This window comes from Lissotriton helveticus, chromosome 2_1, assembly GCF_964261635.1.
Source record: "Lissotriton helveticus chromosome 2_1, aLisHel1.1, whole genome shotgun sequence".
NCBI classification, from domain to species: domain Eukaryota; kingdom Metazoa; phylum Chordata; class Amphibia; order Caudata; family Salamandridae; genus Lissotriton; species Lissotriton helveticus.
This window is the reverse complement of record NC_136059.1, coordinates 2054187879-2054211610: the sequence shown is the minus strand read 5'-3', so window position 1 is coordinate 2054211610 and position 23732 is coordinate 2054187879.

Below are 23732 nucleotides of genomic sequence, written 5' to 3'. Positions count from 1 at the left end.
AGGCATCGTGCAGTGCTGCAGAATCTGCATGCCTTCCCGTGGCCGCCACGGAAAGGCTGCTTTACGCTGACATTGTAATATGGATGGCGGTGTCTAGCAGCCATGGCCACCATATTCATCACTTTTCAGCCCGGTGGCGGAAAAGCGGCGGACGGTCTTCCCATCCGCCGTGGTACCACCCGCCATCATAACATGGTGGGGGAAATGGAAGGCTGCTGGGGGATGATGTCGGGATAGAAATTTGTGATGCAGATAGTTTGGACCTACAAAATGTATTCCTTCTTTTTTGTAAAATGTCTTCACTCAATATGTATATACACCCAGTCACCACCCTTCACTTGAGCCCTTTATTCACCATATATTGATGTCACCTGCATCGTTTCACCGTTTTTAATAATTAGACAGCCATCACATGCACTCTTGACTTTATTCATTGTTCTTGCTGAAATAGAAAAAAAGTAAAAAACATTGTTTGATTCTGTCAGAAAATGTTTTAGTTCTCATGTTCCCTTTGTATCAAACCCTAAGGATCGTCAGAAGCCAAGCCCTAAGGATCGTCAGAAGCCAAGGGGACTTCATCCCCCAACCAGCAGCACACCAGGCGACGCGTTTGCAGAGTAGTGGATAAAAGGGTCGGGCCTCCGGTGAGTTGCAGGCTTTTTTTTATGTTCTAGGAAGGAGAGCTACGTGGCCCCCTTCCCTGGACCATTTTATACCCAGGGGACCTGATTCCTGGGGGCCCAACTCATGTTTTATTTTCTTAATGAAATAAAAAGAATCCCCCTTGTGTGCCGATTTTGGTCCTTGGGACCCCATTTCCCATGGCCCAGCCTTTCATTATTTTTTTTCAAGTATAGTAAGGAGGGGCTACCACCTTTCTATATTTTCATTTTTTTTAAAGGAAGGGGGCCACGCGACTCCTGTGGCCAATTTCCATCCCCTAGGGTGAGGCCTTTTAGAAAAAATTGCCTCAAAGGGAGGGGTCCAAGGGTCCCCCCTCAAGGACCTTTTTTGTCTGAAGGGACTCATCCCTTGGGGCCAGGCCACCTCATTGGGGACCATGGGGGTGGCTGAAGGCCCCCACTGTCCCAGCCGGCTCCCCGCCTGCTGCGGGAGCAGGCATTGCTTTTAAAAACACAGTGAGCTGATGAAATGCAGCACCCTGTGTGTAAAAGCAAAGTGCTCCGCTTCATGAAACCGGAGTTCTTGTTTGGTATGGCATGGCAGGAGCTTTGCTCCCGCCATGCCAATGCAAACTGTAATGTGCTGGGGCTGGGCAACCTGGTCATTGCTGGAGCCAGCCCTGGTCGGTAGCCGTCCCCAGGGCCATCTACTGCTACAGGAGAGGGGGGCGTCCGGTCCCCACTCCTTCCTTGAGTAGGGGCTTGCCCTAGGAAGTGGCAGTCCCTGGGGCCCAGAACTGTTAAAGATTGCAGGGATTTGTTACCATGAGCTGAGAGCCATTTTGTATTTTGGCAGCCATTTTAGGTAGCCATGTGCTCGCCATGTGCTGTTTCCCTCTTCAGAGCCTTGCACATGCTCAGAGAGGCCTAGCTAGTAGAATGCACCTGCTCCTAGTATGGAACTGTCAGGCCATTTTTGCTGCTGTATGGAGAAGTAACTCTCCTCCCACTTTGTTGAGCATGCAGATCTCATATACCCATATTAGCCATTTTGCATGCTTACATGTGCCAGGACCTCCCCTTGGTCTTATGCTGACTATGTAACCCTGAGCATATATAAGGCCTCTGTTTTCTGTACTCCTTAGACTGCCTCATTCAGTTGATAAGGCTTCTGTGTGACGTAGTCTCCCTCATTTGAGGTTATTAAAGATGTTACTTTTATATGACAGTTTCTATGACAATTTTTCTTCTTTGTTGGTTTAAAAGGACCAAGTATCAGTGAGACCCCTGAGAAAGTTTCTATTTTCTTAAGAACGGCCCAGGAGGGGGCCAATGCTCCACCCCCCCACATTAGAATGTTAAAGCCCTAGGGAGGTGGTGGTCCCTGGGTCCAGAGGCGTCTGTGAGACCCCCCCATATTCAAATGTTAAAGCCCCGAGGAAGTGGTGGTTTCGGGACAGGGGGATTCTTTGAGGCCCCCCCTTTACATTAACCCGGGGGAAGGGGGGGGATGTGCGGGCACCTCTTTAATTATGTTTGCCCCGGGGAGGTGGCGGTCCCCAGGTCACGGGAGTGCTACATAGGTACTCCTGCATTAGCTCACAAACTGCCCCCTGGGACCTGGCCTACCCGGGGGGCTTCCGTTTAAAAAAAATCTCGGTGGGAGTCACGAATCCAGCACTACTCCTGCTGAATTGTTTTTCTCCGAAAAATGCTATTTTGGCCAAACAATCCCCCCCCCCGCCCCCTTTGAGGGCGAGGGATCAGGGTTTTTCTACTCTGCCCCCTTTTATTTTCTTTTAATCTTATTTCTTGTGAGTCAGCTCAAAGTTTCCCATGGAAATAAAAAATGGGGGAAAAACTTTTTGACCCGCCCCCTTTTTGTCGCCCCCACTTGACATATCACCCTGAAATTTTCAAGACAGCAGCTGAAGTGAGTGGCAAACTAGTTTTGAACATGTAATTAGGATTCGTCAAGTGACACCAAAGATATAGGCAACTGAAAAACACATATATATACGCTGGCATTCAACAATGGCATGCCCGAGAGTTCGAAAAGGTGAGACCTAGGACCTATTCACTTTGCCAGTGGTTGTCACCTCAAGAAATTCAAGTCAGTGTTTATATTGCTCACGCAGATCCTTTCTAGTGATATTCCGTTTTACTGATTAAACATTCTATTGTCTTCTGTTAACATTTGTTTATTGAGTTTTCAAGTACATAGCAGTAAAATGCTGCGTATAACACATTTAGAACAGATAAGGAACCTTAAGTTATGCAGCAAAAGAAACAGGCATTGCTCTCGGCCTCGTCATCAAAGAAATGTGCTGCCTGAAGGAAGCAACCATTGTCTAAAATTCACTCCTATCACCACAATATCACCCCAGCCAATATATCCCTCTTGGGAGGGGTCATACATTTAGGAAGTGTGTCACGGAGTTATGGAGCTGCCATATGTTGGACACTCGTGTTGTCACTTTCGAATTAAAGTGTTGCTTTGGTGTGTACTAGGTTTACTGCACAAGACCATTTCCATGACAAATATCTCAACAGAGGCAAGAAAGAATGGGATTTTAATGGCACGTAGCAACGGTACACCATCAGCAGTGAAATGCATTCAAGTTATAAAGCGAACAAAAAACAATTTGCATTATTCTTGCCCGTACATAATCATAAAAGCGCTGGCATATATGTTCATTTGGTGTAAAAAAAAAAAATCTTTCATCAAAAATCTCATATCGCAGTATAAAGTACAACAGGGACGCAGATGTACAGCATTTTAATGCCAAGAATAAAAAATGTCTGTTACCGCAATGATCGAAGACGTTAGCTTTCTTCAAAAAATATCAAACGCCTTCATCCCTTGAAGAGGCAGGTAATTTCGGGACACATAAGAAAGAGCTTGGAAATATGCAGAACACTGGCTTTGTTTCTTGAGGGCATAATGATAGGAATAAACATTTCGAAGAATATGCTCTTTATTCAGAGAAGAATAAATCTTTCTCAGGATTTGAAAAACATGCCAACATTTTTTGCAGGCTGATGTCTGTTGCTCTTCTCTTTAGTCGTTGCAATTAACACGTTTAGCAACTGAGCAAAGGCAAACTCAAGGAGAGGGGCATTGCGAAATCTCTTTCATGTATCGTGAAGCCCCGGCTATTGTGCTGCAAAATTGAATGATTATCACACTGAGGAAAATTGCTTTTTGAAGAGATTTTTGCTCGACACCCATGAGCTATATATTTAAATCTAGGGGTGCACAATGGACATATGCAACCACGCACTGCTCGAGAAAGATTCCCTAGTCACATTATGCAAGCCTTTTGTATGTGTAGCTTGAGTTCGCTAAACGCACATACTTATGCATACACCCGGCTCTACAAAAATACATCGGCTGGCTTCGCTTCCATATATGTGTATTAGTTCATATACAAACATATGTTAACCTGTTTATTTGAGAATATAACCTGCAGAATGGGACGGCACCAAATGACAGATAAGTGATCTTCACCGAGTAAGCTCTGGCAGCTATTGTGAGTTTATGAAAAAGGAGACAATGTGCCAATGTGTCAGAAGACTAAATTGCGAGCTGGTTTATCCGTATGAGTTTGGCCAGTAAGAATTTTGACCTACAATGAAAGAAAGAGAAGGCCTTACATTTAATCTTCCCTTGAACCAGAAGAAATATTCACACCGAACCAGGATGCGTTTCTGAGAACTTATATAAAAAATACTGTATATCTAACGTAAAATATAAACCGTCAACCCTTCAGCATAGACCATAAGACATTTGTTACACCTAATGCTGATGCTCTTTGTACAAATATTATGCAAAAGTGGTGGTGGAGTTAAGAGGCATGCTTTAGCGAGACCTCGAAGATTGCCTTAATACATTTAATTTGGAATGCTTAAACATGGTTTTGTAGAAAAATTACTTTCTGTTCAGTTATCAAATGTGCAATCAATTACTTGTGCTTCTAGTGTAGCGAATATATAAACGGGGGGATGAGGAAAGGTGCATTTGAGCTTGGGCATTTTCTCTGAGAATTGAATTTCTTGGTCACATGGTATACACCCATTTTTTTAGTTTGGAGAGGGGGAGCTGATCAGCTTGAATAATTCCTTCTCTGGTTAAAATTGTGTAATGCTAATCATAAATTCATAGAAAGAAAGAGCAAAGGGAAATTGGAGTTCCTGTAAATATGAATTCTTAAATAGGGACAATCATTAGAGTTGAAATATACCGTAATGAGCAAGACCTACTGGATGGTAATACAGGAGATGCTATTGGAGCACTCCAAAATAGTGTAACGTTTTGGACTACACTGCCTTTATCTGTGGCTGTCAGAATAGCAGAGGCTAAAATTGTGATGTTGTAGAGATTGCTATATTTCTTTTGTACGCCACCACTACTAGTACATCGCCGGCTGTTCAACGATATAGAAACTTTATGGGAGGATGTTCTAGCTGTACCTGATCTTGAATCTTACTATATAGCAGCCCAACTGAATCAGTGGGTTTTAAATGGGATGACACCTGGTGAGGGTATAGTTCAGTGGTTCCCAAACTTTTTTGACCCGTGGCTCCCTTGACCTAACTGGCAGTTGGCCGTGGCTCCCCACCATTTTCTTTACCGGTGGCCAGGGGAGGTGGGATGTAATCCATGGCCCTATAGCATCACAGAACTTCTCTGTGACTTACAATATCTTTATAACATATGGCAGGTGGTATTTTATGCCTTTTATGATATTTGGAAGCCTGCAATCTTTGTATAAAAGCTACTCAGATGTAATAAGTTATTAGTGTTAAATTCTGACATCACAATGTCTTCAGCCAGACCCAGCAGTCAACTTTATAGAATTATCCTACACCTACTTTTTAGGAAGTACAACTTTGAGGGTTGGGGCACAACTTATTTAGCGCTGAGGTGTGTGAGTGGTTTCCCTTGTTGTCGTTCTCCAGTCCATCTATGTATATTGGTGATCTTTAGCTGGGAAGTGAAAAGCATGTGCCATTGGCAATGACTGTGAGCTATTGTCAGTGAACAAGAACATCATTAGGTATCTACGAACTTCCCAGTGCCCATAAACTCACCCACTGGGTTGGTGGTCCTAGTTGGTGACCGTGTGCTGCCCACTTGCTGGCCACCAATGAAGTGCAGGTTTCGGTATAAACAGTTTCGTCGAATCTGAACAATCCTGTTTATTTTCTCCTCCCGGTTTACATATGAACGAGAAACCATCGAGGTAGGTCATCCTTTGATTATCGTTTTTCCTTTTTCTGAATGTTTCTCGTCAGATAATCAGCTAAATAACAAAATATGTATACACTATTATATACCTTATAGACTCATCAAGTCTCGCAGAGCTTTGGATTACATATATTTTGGAACTCCGGATTCAGGATTCCAAGTTACGCCCTAACCTGGTGATTTTACTTAGGTATTTTCGCCCATCACCTGTGAGGGTGAGTGTGTCTTATTTTCTCATAAGGAATTTGTGTTTAAAACAACAGATCCATGCACTTTATTAAGGGTCTACCAATACAATTGGCAGTTTATTTCTTCCCCGTTATTTATTTCCAGAGCATGTGCTATACATACCTGGCATCCTTATATATATAGTTTTTACCCCCATATATTTTTTACCCCCGTTTTCCATTCATTGGGGTTTTTTAATTTTCCCTTTGACCTCTCTTGTTATATTTATATACTTTTACATTTATGTGTATATTCTGTTCAGTACCCATCTTACCAGTGTAGACAAATAACAGATTCCGCCCACTGACCGGTACCCCCCCCTTTTTTCTCTCTACTTATCTGGCACAATATAAATGTAGTTTGAAACATCCGAGAAAAGTGAATTCGGATTTTTACCTCTTTCCACTATAAATATCCTTTGTAAATATGTACTAGATTTAGATCGTAAAAAGAGGATTTCAATCAACTTCTAAACCATACCCACGAGACTAATTAATATCAAAATAAAGTAATATTTCCAAATAGATGCATAAATATCAGACGCCCTAAAGAATTTTTTGGAGTTTCTTACAGACACCGTATGAGTCACTTGGGATTCCGTCTTTTGAAACACTCAACACTTTCTTCACTTTGTCACTGTAATTTTCTCCAGCCAGTGTCCATTTGTCTGCAGGTTATATCAAATAGAATGATAACTTTTAAGCTCACTGATGTCACCAAGTTAGTGATCTCGAGGCACTTTGACACAAAGTCACTCAATGGCATGCTTTATTCCACCCTGGGTGACACGACAAAGTCACCCATATAACATGTTCGTGAAATAAACATGATCGCAAATGTACTCTCTATGTTTCTATTCAGCCCTGAAGATTCGCAGTCTGTTCCCTGCGATGAAACACGTGTTGGCCCATGTACAGGAACAATAAACAGAAATACCACACCAAGAACAGACCTTTTCTATACTATTATATGTCGATCCTGTTCATTTATTCTTAAAGTGTAAACTGATATTTGGATGTGCTTTAATGACTTCTATCGCTTTAACTGACACTTTTATTGCTTAAAAATAATAATCGATATTGTATAGTGCAGGGGCTTTGTTGATTTTTGTTAATCGTGTGGATCAGCCTTGGTCCATCTCTGAGCGGTTGTGAGGGTTTACCGTTCGCCTCATTGCCTATACTGACTACCTAACTGCTACCATTACCTTGCGGGCACTCTGGTTGTGCGCCTAGAAATTCTGGAATACCGAAAAAATCTCCCAGCTGTGTGTTGTTACATTTATTAAGCTACTTAGCACAATTAAATCTGGGTCACCAAATGCTCCGTTACCGTGCTCAGCACTTAAGACACTTGACAAGAAGGCAATGGCTATTATTACAGACCTTTTAAACTTGTCCTTACAAGAGGAAACTGTACCAAAAGAATGGAAACATGCCATGATTCATCCACTGCTAAAGAAGGCTGGAGCCGACCCTAACCTGCCATCAAATTTTAGACCCATTTCTCTACTACCCATATTCTCGAAGATTTTAGAAAAACACGTGTACCATTCCTTAACTGAATTCACCATGGCCCGAGATCTGCTGCCTCCCCATCAGTCATGTTTCAGATCGGGATTCTCTACGAAGACGACACTATTGGGAGTTACTGAAAATATCCGCTCCTTGATGGATAAAGGCGAAACGGATGCACTGATACTTTTAGACCTTAGTGCCGCATTTGATACGGTATCACACACTGTATTAATGAGGACTCTATATTTATTAGGTATTAGAGGCCCGACCTTAAATTGGATTAAATCTTTGCTGTAGGAACGTACCTTTCAAGTTTTCTCCCGCTCTGCTTGCTCTGATGTCCAGGTCTTCAAGCACGGAGTACTACAGGGCTCTATATTAAGTCCACTTCTATTCAATCTATTTATGTGCCCATTAGCAAAGGTAGTGGAAGAAACTGGGCTACAAATATACTCCTATGCTGATGATTCTCAGCTGCTCTTTTCACTCTCCTCTGGAAATAAGGATAATCCCTCTATACTCAAACAAGGGCTCGCGAAAATTGCAGGATGGATGCAAGAACATTTTCTCAAGCTAAACGGTGAGAAAACCGAAGTGATGATACTGGACAAAGACAAAAAGCTATGGGGCCCCCAACATTGGCCGAAAGAAATGGGCCAACTTCCAGGTCCAGTAATGCAAGCACATAATCTTGGCATCATTATCGATGATTCTCTTAATATGCATCAACAAGCAGTGAAAACTTCCGCCACCTGCTTTGCCATTTTAAAATGGCTAAAAAAGGTTTGTTGGATGTTGCCAGAATCAACCAAGAAAACTGTAATCAACGCTCTAATTACATCTAGGCTTGATTACGGAAATGTACTGTATCTAGGGGCAAAGAAAGCTACGATTCGTAGGCTGCAGACAGTACAAAATGCTGCAGCCAGACTCTTATGTAAAATCCCTAACACAATTCCCACCTCTAAATACATTCAAGATCACCACTGGTTAAAAGTTGAGAACCAAATCAAACTCAAATCGCTTTGCTTTATGCATAAAATTTCCACTAAAAAAGCCCCAAAATACCTTCAAAATTTGGTACATCCTATTGCCCCTCTCGTGCTCTTCGCTCTTCTGCAGCAAATAATTTTATAATCCCCAAAATCAGACGGTCACGCATGGGCGGCAAATCCTTTTCTTTTCTGGGACCCACGCTATGGAATTCCATGCCTATCACAGCCAGAAATGAGATCAATTACATGAGCTTCAGGAAAGCCATAAAGACCTGGCTGTTCAACATCGAAGCTGATCTTTGTTCGTAGCAGAATTATTCATCTTCTAAATGTGCCGGGAAACCCTTTGTCGGTAGCTGTTGCGCTATACAAATAAAATGAATAATAATAATAATAATAATAGGCCCTAGGGAGATCAACATCAACTACCTGGCCATCCGTTCCTTTTGTGGGCAAGTTCTATGCCTGCATTTGTGATTTCTCTTTGCTCCTGACAGGTATAGAAAAAAAATTTAGATTTGAATTTCTGATATCCGATCCTGCAGCAGCACACTTGCAAGTCCTAAACATGCCAAGGGACCTGATGCAGAAAACATTTTGCGTGCAAGATCATATTTGAGTTTAATACTTTTAATGTTTAATGCAATACGCATTTTTATTTATAACATTGACACGGCCTGTTTTTATGTAGTCCTTTGATTGACTTTAGAGTCAACACATTCCAATACTTGTTTACTTTAATATGTGCACTTAAATTTTATCAATTCCACAGCGCCACCCTTTTTGAATCGCACCCCGTGCTTTCAAGACCCATTTCCATTTCAAATAGTTTCCTCGAAGAACAGCATGGCTCTGTGCGCCTTGGGTCTTACATGCAAAAGAAAGCAGCCCCCACCAGCAGTGGGGCCTTCCCTCAGGTTCATGGAAAGTTTGCTCAATAAACACAGACATTAAATGCCTGTTCATTAAGTGGTGCGAGCAGAGGTTAGGCACTTTTGTAGCCAAACCCCAAGTCAGTGAAAGCTGAAGGATTCAGACAGCAACACCTGTCGGTGTTAATAATGGAGACAAGACTTCTGGGGTTGAAGGTTCTGACATCATTTGCCATCAGAATCAGTTTTTGTGTCAAATAGATCAGGAAGTAGGAATCCGATGAGCTAGTGGCGGTGGCCAGGGTGGGACTGGCTGCAGAAAAAAGAGGCTTCACTTTTCCATATTGTGGTCGCGGCGCCCCTGGCTCCTCATTACGGTGTACCGGGGTGCCGCGGCGCACAGTATGGGAACCACGGGTATAGTTGGATCGCCAACTGTTTTACAAGACTTATTGCAAGTCCATTTATTTCCTTGACCTTGGCTCCCTGTGGCTTATCAGGAACTCTTCGTAATACAACAATGTTGGCATCAATGATTGCAATGGGCCTGTACCCCATGCCTTATTAACCTGATTTCTCAATTAGTTGGATGAAATCGGTGGCTCGTGTTAGTGCGTTAGGAGGAATTGAGAGGTAGCCTGAATATGGGGTTCATTTTGTAGGTGATTTATACCGGAATGGAATTTTATATTTGAGAATTTTGCTGAAGATTTTGATGTTCCTGCTGGCCAATTGTTGTTATGCAGAGCTGTGGTTGCCACAATGAGAGTCATTAGGGGAATGGACGGAATGAGACTATAACACACCAAGCGTGCAAACTACTCTATACTATGATGGGCCACGTAAAAGAGGTTTTGTGCTTATATCGTGCAATACGTGCGGGTTTCCCTGCTCCCCTGGCTGAATTGAAAATGAAATGGGAGAAAAACCTAGAACTCCACATTGCAGATACGGACTGGGAGAGTCTTGCGAAATGTTAGGTTTAATTAATGCAGTTTTACATTTTACATAGAGCTTACCTACACCTGGCAAGATTAATCAGTGTTTTTTGACTACTGCTGCGAAGTGTCCGAGTTGGGGAAGAATTGTTCCATGTGATTTGGTCCTGCCCGGTTTTTGCTGGATTCTGGAAACAAGTGTTGATGGTAGAAATGATGTAACCATTCGGGCGACCTTTTGTAGTCCCTTAGCTGACCTCCTTGGAGGATATCCTTGTCCGATAAAGAAGAAAATCACTACTAGATTTACTGATTTGTTGTTGATTTTGGCTCAACGTGAATTGACAATGCATTGGGGAGAGCTCAGAGCTGGGGAACCGGGCTCACATCTTGGCAGGGACGCTCAACATCCAGTGATTGTGGGCAAATCACTTAATCTCCCCATGCCAGCAAAAATTTATGTGTTCTTTTGTAACACAACTGGTGCTCATGTAAAGCGCTCTGATACCTTTGGGTCTAGTTTACACTATATAAATCTAAGAAAACAAATTGGAAGTCTGTCAGTGGACCCCGATTCATTAGATGGAGAAAAGAACTGGTTAAATGGGCTGGACTGGAGAATGCTGTGTTATTTCAGGAATTGAAGAGAGGGCGGGGAAAGATTGAAAGTGCATGAGCATGGGAACGCCTTGTGGACTGTTTGCTGACCCTAGACCCAGACTTAGATACACCGAATAGCTTCTATCTCTCTAAAATCCCAGGAGGGTTTAGAGACATATTTAGCTGCCCTTGCATGGGTTAACAGGGGTGGGACTTTGAGCTAATGAGATTAACTTTAGGGGACATTGGACTTCTGTGGTGTATATTAAAATTATGGCCATTAGGGCGTTCTTTATTTACAGCTTGACAAGGGGCAGGGGTGTTAGTTATTGATTGCTTTTTGAAGGCTGGACTGATCTAAAGGGATGTTGCAATATATTTAATACCATGATTGTAATTAATTTATGTACTTGTTTTTACTCTATTTATTTATTGAGGCATTTGTGTACTTGTCAACTTAAATCTACATTCTAAATTATTATTTATAACCAATGTATTATAACCATTGATTGAACAATCCTTGTTTCTGTACACTTCTTGCTTCTGTTTTATGTTCTATATTGAAAATAATAAAATTATTTTTAAAATAAGTGAAACTATATAGGAAGATAGCCTTTTAAAATATCTTACTACATTTTTCTAGTTTTCACCCCAAAAGTCATGGAAAAAGTTTACTTTTTGGTCAGTTGCTTCCTTTATGGTGGCTCAGTACCAATGAAGCGGACTCTTTGAAATATAGGGCTGTCTTAAAATAGAAATTGATTGCAAGAGTCTGTCCAAGCATTTGGTAAGACAGTGTTGTTAAAGGGAAATACTTTTTGATAGTGATTCAGCTTTGATCAATGACAAGTGTTAGAAATGGGGTATCTAGTTGGCTAGGGTATGCACCTGAGCCAGGCAGACCAAAGAAAATATGTGCCTGCCCTCTGGTAATTTGGTGCAGAGCAGGCAGGCATATCATCAGAGGTAATGTGTAAACTGTTTGTGCAAGTAACACAGTAACACACTGAGTACACTAAAAAAGACTCTATACAAGCTTTAGAAAAATCTGAGATATGTATGTGGAATAAATAAACCTAAAATGACAACAATCCATTAATTAGATCAGGAGTTATGCAGTTTTGTAAAGAAATCAGGTCAGAGCAGTATTAGGTTAAAGCTTCCAAAATCCAGTTGGTAAATCAAATCATGTCACCTTTAGATTGCAGTTGGGGAAGCAGTGCTTCTAACAATCCTTTACACAAAGAGAAAACCAACTGGGCTTGTATGCAAATTAACACGGTAATTTTTAGTAGCGTACCACAAGGGTTGTTCTGGCTGCGGGCTCCGGGCTGCCTGATCGTGGTCTCTCCGCGTGTTAGCACGATCCCCCACTACTCCCGCTACCTTGCTGGTCTGTAGATTATGACCGCCGACTCTGGGGCACGTCGCTCACCCTTTCCCGAAAGCTTTGTAGAGCAGGGTGAATGCCCGAGGACTTGGTATTTGGAGAGAGGCTTCCTATAGTCAGGTGGTTTGAAAAGACCATACTTCGACACAGCACTCATTGGCCATAGGGTATCTTTTTGCTCAAGGCACACTCCAAAAACACGGATCGCTTGTTTTTTGCAGAATGTGAAATGCTGGGGATGACGAGGTCATCACAGGGGGCAATTGCAGCGAGATGAGCCCATAGCACTTAGGCAGTACTTCAGACCCAATTCAGAACTGTAAATCTGGTTGTGGCAAGGTCTTTTGTGTACCTGGGGTCCCGTTTCTGCCCTTTGCTCCAATGCTAGACTGCTCCTCTGCCCGCAAACAGTCCGTGGGGGACTGCAACTCTGTACTCTGCGCCCGGGACTCCACTTCCTAGAGTCCCCGGGGCGCTTCTCAGGCGCGTCACTCATCAGCGCCAGGAGGCGCTTAAAGCAATTGTTGGGCTCCCACAGCGCAGGTCCTGTTTCTGCCCTTTGCTCCGACGCTAGACTGCTCCTCTGCCCGCAAACAGTCCGTGGGGGACTGCAATACTGTACTCTGCACCCAGGACTCCACTTCCCAGAGTCCCCGGGGCGCTTCACAGGCACGTCACTCATCAGCACCAGGTGGTGCTTAAAGCCATCGTTGGGCTCCCGCAGCGCGGGTCCTGTTTCTGCCCTTTTCTCCAACGCTAGACTGCTCCTCTGCCCGCAAAGAGTCCGTGGGGGACAGCAACGCTGTACTCTGTGCCCTGGACTCCATTTCCTAGAGTCCCCGGGGCACTTCACAGGCAGGCCACTCATCAGCACCAGGATGCGCTTAAAGCCATCGTTGGGCTCCCGAAATGCAGGTCCTGTTTCTGCCCTGTGCTCCGACGCTAGACTGCTCCTCTGCCCGCAAACACTCCGAGGGGGACTGCAACGCTGTACTCTGTGCCCGGGACTCCACTTCCTAGAGTCCCCGGGGTGCTTCACAGGCGCGTCACTCATCAGCCCTAGGATGCGCTTAAAGCCATCGTTGGGTTCTAGCAGCGCGGGATGCAAGTGGGCAAGCCCGGGCATTGCCCGGGCCAAGGGTGGACCCATCCGTGCCCGTCATAGCCTGACAGAGACTGGACTGGGCCACCCTTCTGATACCTTGGACATTGATAGCTTAATAGGAGTGTGGTAAGCTGAATCCCCATATTGCCTGAACTCTTTGTGTATTTTCAAGTGTTCTGTTTATTTATATCCATCTTCCAGAGTTAAGAGGTGCTTATTTGTAAAATGAGTAAACGCAAGGGTACCGCTGCTACCCTGGACGCTTTCATTATTATGGCAGAACCCATATTAAACCGTGAGACTGAAATTGCTGAAAGGCGATTATCCCTTGAACCAACACATACTCAAATGTGTTCACCTAGGCTTTCAGGTACCCCGCATTTATTCCCATTGGTATCTATAGAAACAGGCAGAAATGATGGGCCGATAACTAACTGCTGTATCATATCTATACCACCAGGGCAAAATGACACAACCAGCTCACCAAGTCCGACATTGGGAGCTAGATTAAGAAAGCAAAATCCGAGATTGGGGAAAAAGGGAGATGATAAGTGTGTAAAAAAGAAAGCTATCCCTGTTGCAAGGAAACCTAGGGCCAAGGCGGTGAAACCAAAATCTAGCTCTAATCCATTAAGGGTAATTGTGAAAAGAGTATTTACGCAGACAGAGTTCTTTGACGATCCAAACATCCCAGATTTTAGTAATTATAATGGGGACTTGGAGCGTATCGTAAAAAGATCTCTGGAGTCTGCCAAGGAGGCTATGTTATCCGAGCTAGTGGATCATATTAGCGCAGTTTTGAAGCCCATGGAAGATAAGCTTGGCCAATTACAAAAAGCTATGGGATCACGGAATAATGCCAGCCATCCCCCTAGCGAGTGTGCACAGAAGAAAGTGAAATAAAAAACATATGGAGATTCTTTATCACTAACAGCCCAAGGTGACAATAGGTCAACATTAGTTCAACTGGAGACCAGCAAAGGCGTGGTGCGGTTAGGAACAGCTCCAGATTACACTCTAACTTTATGGGAGATGACAGGGTGATAATAGTGGAAAATGAGATACAAGCTAGCACTGATTCTCAACCTAATGAAAATGGATTACTGTATCGAGACACACCTAATGATAGACCAGGCAATCCAAGTGAGAAACCAGTACTATATAGTCCAAAAGGTAGAGACCTAATTCCTAATAATGATGTTCTTAAATTTACCTCCCGCCTCATGCCCGTACGTGATAGTTTTAGCAGGGGTACCGTCGCTCAAGAGGGATCAGAACGAGAGCTGGGTGAACCTAAGATATAAGACGGTAGACTGGTTAGTAAAGTTCAAGCAATTTAACAAATTGAGAGCGGCTGACATTCTAATGGTACGTAGGGTAGGTTGGGTGGGAGGATCTAGGAAGAATATATGGGGTGACTGTGTGGTGGTAAATTTTAGACGGCCTTAAACGGTCAGGGCTATATTAGCCACTAAAGAGATGACCACACTAGGGAGCACTAGTATTAGTGTGTTACAGGTGGGATATTTTTACAGACCGACTGAGAGAGAAATGGCAATTGGTGCTGATTCTATAGTCCCACTATCGAATGGCTTTGAGGTATTGTCACCATTAGAGGTCCTTGATTGACATACAAAGTATCAATATTGTAGTCTGGTTGCTCTAATAGTGTCTCGGACAAATTATCCTAAGGTTAGGGGAATTGCCCTAGGGACACTGCCTGTGGAGATTTATCAGCCTGATTTATCCAGGGATCGAAGAAATGAAGCATTAAATCCAAAGACAGCAGAGGGTACTCAGAAACTACAAGTGCCAGATATTGAGATGAATGTAGACACCATGGTGGGAAGCAATGACCCAAGCACCTCAGTTAGGAATATTGGAAGAGACCCTGTACTGACTAGGGATTTGTCCAAGACCTCAAATTTATGTCTCACATCATGGAACATTGCAGGCCTGAAGAGGAATATAGCCGATACAGCTTGGAATGAATATATAGAGGCTAGCGACATTACACTTTTGCAGGAGACTTGGCTATTAGAAACACCACATAGAGTTGGTTTTAAAACATTCAGTGTGGCGGCCAGCCCCTCGGTGAAAAGAAGGCCCACGGGAGGGTTGGTGATTTGGTTACGGGTCTCCATGGAAATTAATATTGTTCCATTAAATGTGCCGTCCCAAGATATATTGGTACTAAAAATAGTTTTGAAGAATGAGGAGGCCTTATTTTTATTTAACATCTATAATAGACCAAGTCGTGTACAGTCTGACAGACCAAATGTACACATCTTTAGCAGAGGTAGATCTCGATCAAACATAGATTATATACTGGTGACACTAGGATTTTGGAGCCACCTGGTCGATTTTAAGATTGATGCTAGAATGGAGAGTGACCACCGACCCATGAGGCTGATGGTATTATCGGAATTTTTCCTTCCTATTCAAACTGGTTCCAAGGAAATTGGCACCAAGAAAGATGCAATTACATTAAGTAAAAATAATCGAGTTGTAGAGTGGCCATATATCTTAGGGAATATTAAAGCAATGAATAGTATTTATTCTACCTTTGCAGATATTACTGCTTCCTTCATAAAACAACCAGTTGGAAAAAGCACGATGTCGGACCTGCATGGTATGCTGGTCTATGTTCTAGGACCAGTGTTAAGTAAAATATCTAAAGAAGGGAATGCAGGAGCATTACATAAGAACAAGTTTGGAAATCCCTGGTACAATGGTACAATGGGAACTGTCGAGTGGCCAAGACAGAGTTAATTCAGGCTGTCAAGAGTGAAAATATATCTATAATAAGGGCAAAAAGATATAGTTATAAAAAGACCCTAGAGGAAGCAAAGAGACTATGGGATGATGAAATCTGGTCAGGCCTAATTTGAGCGGCTAAAGCCAAGGATCAGGCTGGATTTTGGAATCTGATAGCCAGAGGGAATAGATCAGGAGGGATGCAAAGAGATGTTTTCCTTGATGAAATCACTTGGGTGAATCACTTCTCTGGTCTCTATTCCGAAATCAATGGCGATGCCTTTGTGGTAACAAAAGATATGGAGAATGTAGCTAAGGCAGCTAAATTGCATTTTAGCCTTAATGACACTTTACTAGTTCTGGAATCAGTTAAATCAGGCAAAGCACCAGGACCAGATAAAATCCCGGGCGATCTTTTAAAACATGACACGGGTATCTGGGGACCTTCTATTAATTACCTTTGTAACGCAATAGCTGATTTTGAACCAATACCCAACACATGGAAGGGGGCAGAAATAGTAAAAAAAGTTTAAAAGGGTTACCGGTATGACCCGGCAAATTATTGCCCCATTAGCTTAATTGATATCCTATAGAAAATATTCGCTAGGTACATTTTATTTAGGTTAACTGCATGGATTGAAGAGGTTGATTTACTTCCAAAATATCAATCTGGGTTCAGGAAAAAGACCAGTACTATTGATCAAGTATTCAGATTTATGTGTATATGCTGGAAATATATAGACCTAAGGAAAGGAAGTCTATATATTGCCTTTGTAGACTTATAGGCCACGTTCGATTTGGTACCCAGGAACCTGTTATGGGGTTGTTTGCAAGATTTGGAAGTGGCAATCAAACTGCTTGTTCAAATAATTAGGCTCCACGAGGGAATTTATGCCAAAGTAAGATGGGGGCCAAAGGGTGAACTTACTAAAGAAATACCGGTGAGAAGGGGAGTGCCTCAAGGATGTGTATTGGCACCCACCTTGTTTAGCCTTTATGTAAATGACATCCCTCGTTATCTGGAAGGTTGTAAAAGTGATTCTCCTAGGTTGGGAGGCGAAATAATACCGGCATTACTCTTTGTAGATGATACTATCCTAATTTTGTAAACCCCTAGTGGACTCCAAAATTTGATGAACTCCTTCCAGTTGTATTGCACCAGCAAGGGCCTTGAAATAAATTCCAGCAAGACAAAATATATATCTATTAATCCTCATAGATCTTTTAAAAAGACTTTAGTACTCAATTGCCAAGGACTAGAATACGTAAACAGTTTTAACTATTAAGGTATCACATTAGACACAAATTTGACCTGGAAGCCACAACTGGAAAAAAATAGAATAATATTGCTCCAAAACTGTACTCCTATTTTAAAAAAGCATGGGGGGAGATCCTCTAAGGCTGTATCTCCTGCCATCGAGGTCTTTAAATTCAAGGCACAGTCAGCCGCCTTGTATGGAGCAGAGATATGGGGGCCCTACTGTAAACTAAATTTGGAAATTGGAGAAAATAATTTTCTTAGAAAACCATTGTCTCTTCCAAATAGGACCCTGTTGATTCCAGTAATTATGGATTTGAACTTGAAACGGACGGGTAATTATGCCGCATTATGCCCCCTCTTATTTTGGGTAAGAATTTGGTCGACAGTGGAGCTTTTACACTATAAAAAAGGTCTACAAGAGATAATGAGTATTGGACTCTTCAAAGCTATACCATGGTTCCAACATGTGTCAACTTGGTTAGGTAAAATAGGGCTATCACAACATTGGGAGGTGCCCTCAGAGTTGACCATGGCATGTAGCAAGTTAGTAAAAACATCTTTTAGGGCTTATATCAACAGTAGATTGCTACATGACTCCAGTCTGGGTTCTTTAACATCATCATTTCTCCTGTTCAAAGATATAGCCCAGTTTGAACGGCTTTTGGATGAGGTGCGTCCAGAAATCGCGAAATCCTTGTACCTCAAATTTAGATACGGGGTTCTATAAACAAACAATAATAAATCCCAATGGGGCAGTAATCGTGAGGACAAGGATTATGACAAGTGCACATCCTGCACAAAGGTGACCAAAGTCAAGGAAGACGATGTACACATAATTTTTTTTGCCCTTTATACGATACTCCAAGGAAAAAATGGATCAAACCTCTCGGCAATAATTTAAATATCAGGCATTGCATAGAGGCTGAGCATATAATTAGGGCGAATACCACGCAATTGGTGTTTTTTTGTGTAACTAGATTCCTGTTTAATGTGATGATTATCAGAGCCAAAATTGGTTTGAAGGTGTAATAGTGTACTACGTAGTTGTAGTACATTTTCGACATAATTCTATGGTTGCATTTTAAAAATTGTAAGAACCCAGTGATGAATTCTCTTCAACCATGAGAAACCGAAATTGGTGAAGTTATCGGATATCAAACAATTCGACAGATTGTAATTATGAGGAGGGCGACTGAAAGTTTTTTATAGGTTTTAACTTGCCTACTTTTAATGTTGTAAAATATTTTATATATTTTAATATATTTATTCAGAAATTAGTTTAATTTTATATTAAGAACGGATCATGAAATTGTGCTTTTTAATACCCAATCCATGGGTTAAAATCAACTGTTGATTAAGTGTACAATGGGAAGGTTTATATTTTGTTATGTGCTTTTATGGTCTGAAAGACCGAAATAAAGTTTAATTGAATTGAGTTTACCTGAAACCTCAGGGAAGAACATAGAGCAAGCCAACAGGCCCTTGGAGTCACTCAGAGGGTGCAGTGTAGTAGTAATAGTAGTAGTAGTAAACTTTATTGTTTAGTTAATTAAAACCATAACAAATATCCTTTACAGTAAGTATCCAATATTAAAAGAGAAAGTAAAAGTTCATCAAAATACAGTTTAAAAAAGAGGTTTGAGATAAAATTATGGTCTTGTTAAATCTAGAGGTGACCAATTGCTTTCAAGCGTTGTTCTAAGGCCATCAAAAACATTATCAGCTAGCGGTGTAAAAGAGAAAAGTTAATAATAATAAGAGGCCTCATTAAATCTAAACATGACCAGTTGCTTTCAAGCGTTTATCAAAGGCTATCAAGAACTTTATCAGTTTGCAGGTAATTATAGGTGCTGTTGAGTCCAAACCACCAATAACAGCAGTCCTGCAGGTGCGTAGTCTCTTGACCCGAAAAATGTTCTTTAAAAAGAGCGTGCGCTCCCGGCTCAGATTCTTGCAATGACATATCATATGAATTATATCTTCTTTTGTGGTGCCACAGAGGCGACAGACAACTGTATCGTAGTATTTCCAGGCAGGTTCGTCAGCCATGGTTGGGTATTTACCGTGTCTCAGAGCCATCAGCTTTTTTTTTTATAAAGACGGAATAGGTTGTGTCTAAGTAAACAGCAGGGGTAAGTTTTTTGTAACCATTGATCACAGTCCAGGAATGGGAGCGGTCTGAAAAACTGGCTTTGTCAGTAATCAAGGAATTAAATGTGTTTGCCTTATTTAATGCCTGTTTAAAGGAGATGAATGGCAAGTTTTTGTCCCACAGGTTAGCAGTGCACGTTTGCTCCAGAGCATTCTGAGTTTTTTTGTAATTCCAGTTCCTGCCATAAAAATCTATTAAGATTAATATCAGTAGCATTCATCTTAATTTGGTACCATACCCTGATGCTTGTGTAGAGGCTTCCTAGTGTTTCATTCATGAGGTCAAATTCTAGGCGCATCTGAGCTGGTGCGGCTGAGCTAGGAAGTCGGAGAACCTTTTTATACATTTTTGTAATCAGGTTGTTTAGAATAATAGCGTCCTTACCCAGCATAGCTACACTAGCATATGCTAAGGTTGGAAGTACTTTACTGGCAATCACTGTCAGTAGTGGTTTAAACGAGGGGCCCTCCAGTTTTTTTGACAGAGTGCTAAGTGCAAATATTAAAGCTCCAGCTCTTTGCGTCATATAGTTTTTCTGAGCTTTTAGGGTACATCTGTCGTCAATATAAAATCCTAGATATTTATAACTTGATACCCTTTCCAGGTGTTTTCCTTCCAGCATGATATTAAGATGTGCTGATCGTCGATTGGTGATTAACATTGCTTTTGTTTTGGACAGTTGAGAGCAAGGTTATTCGCGGACAGGAATTCTGATAGTTCTGTTAGTAATCTGGACAAACCAACTTTAGTTAGGCTCATAAGCATAATGTCGTTGGCGTATGCCAGATGTGTAAGTTGTAAGTTGCCAAGTTTCGGCGAGTGAGAATTGCAGTTGTTTAGTTTACCTGAGAAATCTGAAATAAATAAATTGAATAAATGTGGAGCCAGGACGCATACCTGTTTTAAGCCGGTTGTTGTATAGACTTTTCTTGATAATAGTGAACTGTCCCCTAGTTTGATTTGTGTCCAGGTGTCAGAGTAGAATAACAGCAGGCCCCTTAATATGCTCTCTGGTATGTTCCATGCTCTAAGCTTTGCCCATAGAAGATTCTGATCGACACTATCAAATGCCGCCTGCGAGTTGATAAAACACAGGTTCAGCTCCTGCTTAGTGCGCTGGCTTTTTTCTGCAATCATAGTTATAGATAAAATGTTCGAGGTTGATCCGATTCCTGCTCTGAATCCAGTTTGGTTAATTGGGATCATTACTTTCTCTTCTGACCAGTTTGCCAGATCTTTTAGAAGGAGTGATGCGAAATATTTGGCTTCGACGTCCTGTAATGTTATTAGTCGATAGTTAAGGGGGTTAGATCTATCTCCTCCTTTATATATGGGCGTGATGATAGAGCCTTGCCAACTTTCAGGGATAAGATTGCAAGTTTGCACATCTGCGAAGAGTTTTTCAAGAGGTGGTCCCCAAAATTCTGGTGCATATTTAAAGGTGGCTTGCGGGATACCGTTCGGTCCTGGTGCCCCATTACTTTTGCCCTTTCTGATTATATTAATTATCTCCTCTGCAGAGTAGGTGCCACATGGTACAGAAAGGTGTGAAGTATTCCTTAGGTCAGTTGTTGGTAACTGACTACAGCATTCTTCTTCGCTGCTGGTTTTAATAAGATTAGCTGAAATGATTTGCTGGCCAAGTGCCTTTACTCGATTTTCTTTGAATTTTGACGACAGGAAAGTTACCCATTCAGATTCCTGAATGTTCGATGTCAGGACGTTTAGCGGCCTTGTTAGTTGGTTTATGATCTTCCAGAATTTACTTGAGTCACAGAGTTTAGTGCTGGCCAGCAGATTGATCCAGAAGTCTTCGTTCATCCGTTTTTTATGCTCCCAAAACCTTTTTTTATATAAATTTCTTTGTGCAAGAAAATTATTCAAGTGACGCCGATCTTTGTCGTTCAGCTGCAACTTCATTTGACTTCTGCGTAAATCCCTTCTTAAGTCTTGCAGCTCCATCGGCAGTTTCTTTTTTGAGTTGACTCTTTTAACCCTTGTGTTGGATGATTTCATTTTTGTCTTTAATTTCTCTAGAAAACAGGTCCAAGCTTGTATCTTGTTTGTTGTAGTGCGTCCTAACTCGTTCAGCATGACCTCTATTATTGACAACCACTCCTCTTTATTGGAGTTAGACCAATTTATTCGTTTTTGATTAATTGTGCCTAGGTGGCCCCCTAGCGAATACAAAGGTTGAAGTCTTTTCATGCAGAAGTTTAATTTAAGGTGTTGCATCGCGTGATCGCTCATCGGTGTATATTCAATATAGAAGGTGATCAGTTGGGGGATCAATGAAAGACTAACGATAGTGAAGTCCAGTGTTGATTGGCGTGCGTGCCGCAATAAGTTTTTTTTCGGTGGTCTATCTTCTTCAGTCCTTCCATTCAGGACACGCATGCCTAGATACTCCAGCTCCGTTACCAAGTTTATGCCTATGAGGTCCTTTCGACTCCTTGTCACGCCTCATGTCTGCTGAGGAACGCTCCAGTGCATGTTTTCTGCAGCTAGTATTTTGTCTTCCTCTGGAGTATATATCAGGTTGGAATTGAAATCTTCGGTTAGTATAATGTTCCATGATGGCTCAGTGCTTCGAAGACTCATTATTACCTTGCATAGCAAAGCATTTTTTATCTTTTTTGCTTGTAGATTAGGTTGAATGTAATAATTAATCAGGATTATCTTTTTGTTATCGTTTGAATTTTGTCCTGATAATTTAATTAGCTGAATGCTTGGATCTGGAGATGTAAGTTGTTCCAAATTGATTTTTAAAGCAGTAGACACATAAACTGAGAGGCCTCCGATTGCTCGACCGTAGGATTTACATTTTTCCACGGCTACTGTATAATGAATAAATCCAACCAGTGCTATGTCTTCCTGCAGCCATGTTTCTTGCTGGGCGATTATATCGCAGTTATCCCATTCATCTAAAGCTAGTCCATCCTCCAACAGTCTTTTCGCACCAGCGATATTCCATGATAGTATGTGTATATCGTTGTTTGCTGATATGTTTGTCGCAGCTCAGTTCGGTCAGTTCTTCCATTTATTGTTTAGCATACTGGGGAGCCATTACCAGGTATCGCTTAATATTAACGAGTCCTCCTCTCTATCTGCATTAAGACCTTCCTGTGTGGTAGCTGCGTCGCTTCTGCCTTTGGCGTTGTGTAAAATAGAGTAGACTGATTTTTTAGGAGCAAATTCAGCCAGTTTCCTAGTAATTTGCGGGCTGCTAATTTTCTTTAGAGGGAGTGGATATCTTGGATTAATGGGCTGTGAAAATTGGATGCCCCATGTTTGAAATATATCTGATTTCCCTAGCATTAATTGCACTATAGTGGCGGATTTCCAGGTGGTCAGCGTTTGTTCGTTTATTGTGTCGCTTGATCCACTTAAGAATTTAACCCGTTCTAGATCGGTAGATTTTATGTCACTCAATTCCTTGATTTTCGTCATAAGTCTCAATATGTTGCTCCTGTTAAGTATATCATGTCTGCCTTGTGTCTTGTACTCCGGAGTCAAGATGATTTGAAGACAGACGTCCTCTGGCTTTGTAAAGTCTGACCTTGGCTTTACTTCCGCCTCCTGGTTTAATTGCATAATTTCCTTGTTCAATATGCAGAAGCTTAATTTGGCCTGAGTAAGATTACGCTGTGTTTCTGATGTTGGATTATGATAGTGTGGCGGTAAATTGTGTTCAATGTCTTGTGTTCCTGGTCGTTGTGCTATTTTTGCATCAATAGCTGCCAAACCCATTTTTTCTGCTTCTTCATGATGGACCGTTTGTAATTGGCTAGTTGCACAGTCTGGAGCCCCTTTTATACCCTCAAGATGTGCCCCAATTTGCGTGTTTTTGGGGTATTTGTATTGGTATTATGTTGGTGGATTGGTAGTGCCTTGCCGCATTGTTGACTTCCAGGGCTGGCGCCGGATATTGAGGTGTTATGCCATTCCAAACGTCTTTGGACTGCAAGATGTCCTCTGGATCGATAATACTGGTATTATCCCTTGACGTAGTTATCTTGGAATTTTTTTCTGCGCCTGTGACG